The following is a 7,310-nucleotide window of genomic DNA, read 5'->3' on the forward strand; positions in this document are numbered from 1 at the left end:
CATTCAACACAGTTTCGTATCACAGTTGAGTTCATCATGTGTGAGGGGTTACATTATATAGATAGTCATAATTTACATGTTTTTTCATGTAATTTTTTCATGTTACATATTTTACATGTACTATGTGCATGTTATCTAAAAATGTCAAATTGGCCACTTTTTCACTTTGTTTTCCATTTGGTTATAGGAAAAACACCAGAATTGCCTAGCTACAGGTTGCCGCCATTGTGGACACCCAAAGTTGTGCGGAGAAGAAAAGTTGACAGGAGATCTGATTGGTCATTAACAGAAAATCTTTGTGATGGAATTTAATAGTGAAATATAAGTGATAAAAATGACAGGTGACATAACAGAATATGTAGAAAGATACAGAAGTTATAAAGGAAGATCTGAGTGGAGAGGTGATATTTGAATGAACAATTTCATTCAGTGCGGATCTACACTAGTTGTAAACAGGCCAAAATTTGAAGGAAAAACGCAACGGCAAGCCATATATTTTTTGGTGGAATTTTGAAGGGGGGATGATGAACTTTGCTGAATGGTGACTGGTTTTTTAAAAATTGGCTTAATAAATAATTGACAGTGATTGGAATTTGTATGGAAGTCTATGGGAAAACATTTGGTGGTGTTTGTCCATCAACGTTAACATAGTGTAGCTTTTGTTTCGTAACCGGAAGTTCATGTTCCGCTCGTGCCACGGCCGCGTCAAACCTAGGACGTAAACATAGATCGTGATTGCTCCTTCGCCAAACGCTTGGTATTTAGATGTTGACTCGAGTATTTTTCATTCATATGGCGACGTCACCAATATCGGTGAAGGGCTTCAAATTTAGGTCTTCGCTCGGCGCTTACGGCCATTGAGCAGTGAGGGTTCTTTAGCGTGCCACACCTACTGTGACACGGGATATCCGTTTTTAAAATCATCTCCCAAAACCCGTGACATTCATACCTGAAGCCGAGTGTTTGACGATGGAACTGTCACTACCTGTTTTAACGACTAAGGTCTGTTGCGCCCGGGATTCGAACCCCGGCCTTCCTCATGCGGGGCGAATGCTCCAACTTGTAGACCACCGCGACAGTTCTTAGCATTTAGAATTGAGAATCATGGGTCTTACGGATGTGACCTTAGAAACGGTCCCCTGTGGCGGCATGCGTTGGCACGTTAAAGAACCTTCACTGCTATGGCCTCAAGTACTGTACTTCACCTACAACTGGCGACGTCTCCATATGACCGAAAAAATCTTGGAAATCGATGGAAATTTCCTCATTCTAAGTATGTTAATCAATTATCTTGTAACAACATATACTCCTGCTACCAACTCCTACATATAGATTTACAAAAACTTTATAAAAGATCGAAAATAATTGAACTTGCATTTATAAATAATAAATTAGTGTAATTCCTAACTTTAAATTGAATTAATAGAATTGACTTCATTGACCAAGATCCGACTTCTGATATCTTAAAATTAACTAGGATATTCTCTGCTAAGATCAAGCATTAATAAATATGCAGCACAACTAGCCGCAAGACATTTGACCTACTGCCTGAATTGAGTAGTTAACCTTGATCTAATACATGTTGAATAAACCTAGTAGGTATGTCAAATCTTGCCCTGCAATCCCCGATAGGCTGCTTAGCAGCTGGATTAACAAGAGTAATACAAGATTGAATATTTATTAATTGTAATCAGAAACAGGATGCAAATTTATATATATGGTGGAAAGGGTCGCATGCAATTTTTGTGGGGAACTGGGGAGGCAGCCAGTGTACCAGTTTCACTACCAACACAAAGGCAACACAGGGGACTCTATGTGGGATAGGTGCCCGGTCCTAATCGGGTGACCACGTCCTAACGGGGGTAGAGATCTCTGCGCATCTCACCTGTCTCTTGCGTGATGCCTGGTTTACAGAGCAAACTGTGGACCCTCCTACAGTTGTGCAACTTGCACAAACCTGTAGCATCCCATCCCTTAGTAGGAGGTGGATGTGGCCAAAGCCTTGAACTAGCCGAGAGCCCCACGAAATAAACTTTACGAACTTATTAATGAAATTACTATTTTCTATGAATATCCACTGCCCCTTGAAATAATTAAGTGGTCATCTAGAGGGTACACATTAATTACCTGCCCCCTGCTTTAGTAGGTGGGAGGAGAGGCGTTAAATTTGGCGCAGAATTAGTGGTCAACTACCCCAACGTCCCAGTCCCGAACCCTCATCGACAGATGAGCCGAATACCAAAAGAAATATTGCCAAAATTAGTAGTAGTTTGGCAGCATCCTCCATGGAGACTACTTAATAGCAATCTGAAAAGGGGTATAATAAGCAGGCTACTGACAAAGAAGTTGATGGTGCAGGGGTTCCTTATATTCGCCTTTCATCTGGTGGTTGACATGAAAAGGAATATGTACTATATAAAAAAATAATAATAAACCAAATCAGCACTGCATGTAATACACAGAGTTCGATGAAACAAGAAAATACGTAGGCGAGTATTTTTCACAATCTGCTCACTCTTTAAGATTTTCAGCAGAATGAAATGTTAACTCGTTCCGTGTTAGGTTGATTTGTCTATACGGTTGGATAATTCGAACCAGATTTATTTCGTAAACAGTACGAACTGGGTTTGCCAATCTTGAAGGGGCATGGACACAGTTGAGCTGAAAATTTTATTGTTTACAATGCTTAACTAAAGCATTTCTAATGATCAACCAAAATTTAAATATCAGTTTTTAAGTTACAAGTGAGATACAGAATTCAAATTCTTTGTTATGTAAACAAGGCTCGTGCCAAGTTTTTGTTTACGTATAGATTGCTTAATAGAAAATAGCATATTTGAAATAAAATGATTTGTGCTAAACACTAGAAACTATTTGATTGTGTTCAGAATTAACTTGTAAATTGAAAAATCTGCTTTAAACGAACTATTAGTTTGGTTTTTTTAGTTTATTTATTTATTTAGGAAAAGGCACATATACAATATAAATACAAGACAATATCACAGAGGAACACATAGTTAAAACAAAAGTTGATGTTAAATACATAAGATAAAACGGTAGACTTTAACAGCTATTTGACCTAAAGAGCACAGTCAATAAATTAATGTATATGCCTATGCCAATGATAACCCATGAAAGCCATATGGCTTATTTCCAATGGGGTCCTTCTGATCTTATAATATGACATACACAATATATTATAATGCGAACAAGAAAGATATTGAAAGACATTGATTAGAAACACATAAGAATACTTTTAAATATCTTACATTTCAACAGTGCTGAGTATTGAAAATTGCTGGAATACAGAGCTTTGAATAAATAACAACTGTAATAACTATGTATGAACAAGACAATGTGGATCAAAAATACAAGAAGTCACTATCTGCCATTTTCTTCATTCATTGAGTAAATGTTTTTTAATTGCAGATTTGAATGAAAATTTATTGTTTATACATTTTATTTGATCAGGGAGAGAATTCCAATCTTTGATGCCATTAAAATAAAAAGTTTCTTATTCCATTTTCTCAACCCTTGGTAAAAAGAAATTAAGCTTAGTTGATCTGGATGAACAGTTTCTTCTAAAATTATTTTTCAAAAAAATCTCGACATTTTTCATGAAAAATATTAAAGACGTGATTCAGTCGAAACTGTTTTACTCTATTGCTAATGTTCAAATACTCCAGCTTTTCAAATACTTCATCGTTGATACTACTTCTAGGAGATAAATCTAAGAACTTTGTTTTGAATAATCTGTAGTTTTTTCTTAATAAGCTTAACAGTTAAACATTCGTACCAAGATGTAAACGTATAATCAATATAACACTGAATTAAAGCATTACATTGAGATTGTCTGGACAGTAGAGACAGACATGATTTATTTCTGTATAAAAATTTCAGGCGTTAATTTGCTTTTTTAATAATACCACCAACGATTTGTTCTCCACACAATACATTATCCAAAATAACTCCTAAGTATTTGACACATGCTTTACAATCTATTTTAATACCCTTACAATCTATGGAAAAAGAACTACTATCGATGGATTTAAGCTTGCGTTGTGGTCCAAACAAAATACTTTCAGTTTTTCCCAGATGAAGTGAGAGTTTGTTGTCCACCAACCAGTCATGGCATTTTTCTAACATTAGTGATAATTTCTTAGCGATAATGTTTGTATTAGAATGAGAGAATAAAATGGCTTTGTCTGCATATAATAAAACTTTACAATCAGGATTAATACTTGCACTAAGATCATTCACATATACTAGAAATAAAAGAGGTCCAAGTAAACTCCCTTGAGGCACCCCGCATGTAACATTACATACACCTGAATTTGCATTGTTTACATTTACAATTTGTTTTCTCCCAGATAAATATGATTTAAACCATTCAATTGACTTAACGCCGGTGACATTCAATTTTTCACAGTATTTTATGATCATTTAATAACTTTTAAAGTGATGAGTTAACAACAATGCTGATTGGTTGAAAAATTCGTTTGATTTCTATGTCAAAATTTCGTCTAGAGTTCATCTGCACTAAGCACACGCGCCAGAGCCGGACCTACTTTTCTCTGGAATGCGTCTTCCCCGTTCTAATTTTAGCGCTATTTATAGAACGGGAATTTCCACAAAACATTGTAAACGTAATGTGTGTGTATTCGTTTGATTTTTTTTTTATTGCTATCAATTATATACACAACCAAACATAGGAATAAAATACGAAATTAATTTAAAGAAAAACGCACATGATACATATAGTGACGACACAGTTATACATATATATCGTCTGCTTTATAAATTCCAATATGACGGAGCAAGCAGCAACGTTCGATCTCGGAGATATATAAACGAAATCATTGGACTGCGCAATATGGAACAGGAGGGCGATTTAAATGAAGAAGTGTTAAGCTTTTTACTAGACACTGAAATAGAGCTCCCGGCTGAATATACATTTCAGGATATAAGTGCTTCTACCAGCAACGACGAAGCCATGACTGAATTAACAAAGGCCCTTGAAGAAGATCAAAAGCCACCGCTTCCAGTTCTCAGTGAGAGGCCAAAACAAAGGTTTAAATCCGGAGGTTAATGAAATAGAAGCAGGGAGGCAATCCTCAGCAACAAAACACAAAACAAAATGGGGAGTGAAAATTTTGCAAGGTAGATAATTTATAATTCTATAGGCCTATTCTACATAAAAATAAACAAAAGCAACAAGAAAAAAAAGAGGGGGGGGGGTGAAATAAAAGAAAATAAATTAAAAATTCAAAGGTAACTGTTTCAATTTGAGTTTATTATTGTATATATGATAATTTAAGCAGTTCTTCTAACTGAGAAAAAGGGTTCACAAAGTATTACCTTTTCACATATTATAATTGTATACAGGAAAGAAAAATAAAGACACACACGAAAAAACAAATAGATAAATAAATAATACAATTAAATTTAACACGTTAATAATTGAATTTCAGATTCATGGAGTTTTAAGAAATTTGGACATCATTTGGATTTGAAATCAATTTCACCTGATGAATTAAATAATCACTTGAGATGGTTTTACACTGAAGTTCAACCAAAAATCACGAAAATGGAATTTGAAACGGAAAACAGATCACACGAGTATCACAAAAATACATTTAAAGGCATTAGGTCTGCAATCAACCGCCATCTTAGTGATATTGGCAGGGACATCGATATTGTTCGTGACAAAGCTTTCAAACAAGCAAATGGGGCCCTCACGGGAAAACTTAAAGAAAACACAGAACTGGGTTTGTGGAGACCTACACAACACAAGGCTGTGGTGTCACCAGATGATGTCCACTGAATTTCCAACTACTTGACTTCCAACCCGGGCGCTGTCACTCTTCGGTATCGTGTTTGGTTTGATTTGTCAGTGCATTTCGTTTACAGGTGATTAGAGTTCCACCAGCAGTTAACTCCCCAGTCGCCTCTCTTCCTCCGGGATGATAATGGTGTTGATTATGTGTCTCTTTTGCACGAAACTAAACAAAAGAACTAGCAGGGTGGACTTGAGAACACAGAGGCACCCCACGATAAGAGAATGTATGCAACTGGTGATTCACATTGCCCAGTTGCATCGCTTAGAAATTTTCTTTTGCGTACAGACTCCCAGGCACAGGCACTCTTCAACCATTGTAGGAAAGAGGCACTGACCTCTCCAGAAAACACCGATATCTGGTACACAATCAAGCCATGTAAACAACACCAGTTCTCTAAATTCATTCCAGGAATGCTGGTTGTTCAAGGAAATATACCGCACATTGTCTCCGAAGCACATCCATCCAAGCTCTAAACGACGAGGGATTTGAGATCCGCCACATTATGTACATGAGTGGTCACCGGAATGAGGCTTCGGTTAGGTCGTACAACAGGGATTGTTCCACGGCACAGAAACATCAACTCAGTACGGCACTCGCAAAAGTTGCCCGTCCTTCCTCTTCTGTGTCGACATGTCAACCATCGTCCAAGACTGATCTCCCTTGTACCACGGTTCCACATGGCGAGTCGCATTCCAATGTTCCCACGACACAAGCAGTATTCAACGTCTCGTCCAACACCATGCAACATACGTCCAGCCACCGCTTGTTCTCTTCCTTCATCTCTAACTCAGCTTTTAACCATTGTACCTTTAATTTGGCGTCTAATCCATTTAATTCTACCCAGTGACTCAACACGTCCTGAATGCACAGCCATTTTTGTTGTTTTCATTGTTACATAAATGTATTCCTACGCGACATTTCCATAACGTTAATTAAACTTTTTTTATGAGAGAAAGTCTGTGTTTTAATATTTTAAAAACATAATTAAATGCTACGCGCATTGATGAAGTTTTCCGTCCAATTTAATGTTTGATACATGCATCAAAGAAGGAATTATCAAAAGCTTTCTGAAGGTCAAAAAGAAGAATCCCAGTGAAAAGGTTTTTAGCCGATTTTGATTTGATATGATCAGTGAGATGCACTAAACAGCTGTCTGTAGAAAATGAACTTCTGAATCCTGATTGAAAGGTCATATAAAATGCTATTATTAATAAGAAAACTTTCGAGTTGACTGTATATTGCTTTTTCTAAAATTTTAGACACAATGTTTAAAATGCATACTGGCCTATAGTTTTCTGGTTTCAATCTAGCTGCAATAATGTAGCCCTCTCTGATTTTATTGCAGCTAGTTTCAATCCATCACCTTTCTTGAAAAGAGGTTCAACGTTGGCAATTTTGAGTTCTTTGTCTGTTTCTTCGGATATAGACTGATCTATCAAAAATGTAATGGGAAGCTTAATGATAGGTGCT

This window comes from Ostrea edulis, chromosome 2 (assembly GCF_947568905.1).
Source record: "Ostrea edulis chromosome 2, xbOstEdul1.1, whole genome shotgun sequence".
In the NCBI taxonomy this organism is placed as follows: Eukaryota; Metazoa; Mollusca; class Bivalvia; order Ostreida; family Ostreidae; genus Ostrea; species Ostrea edulis.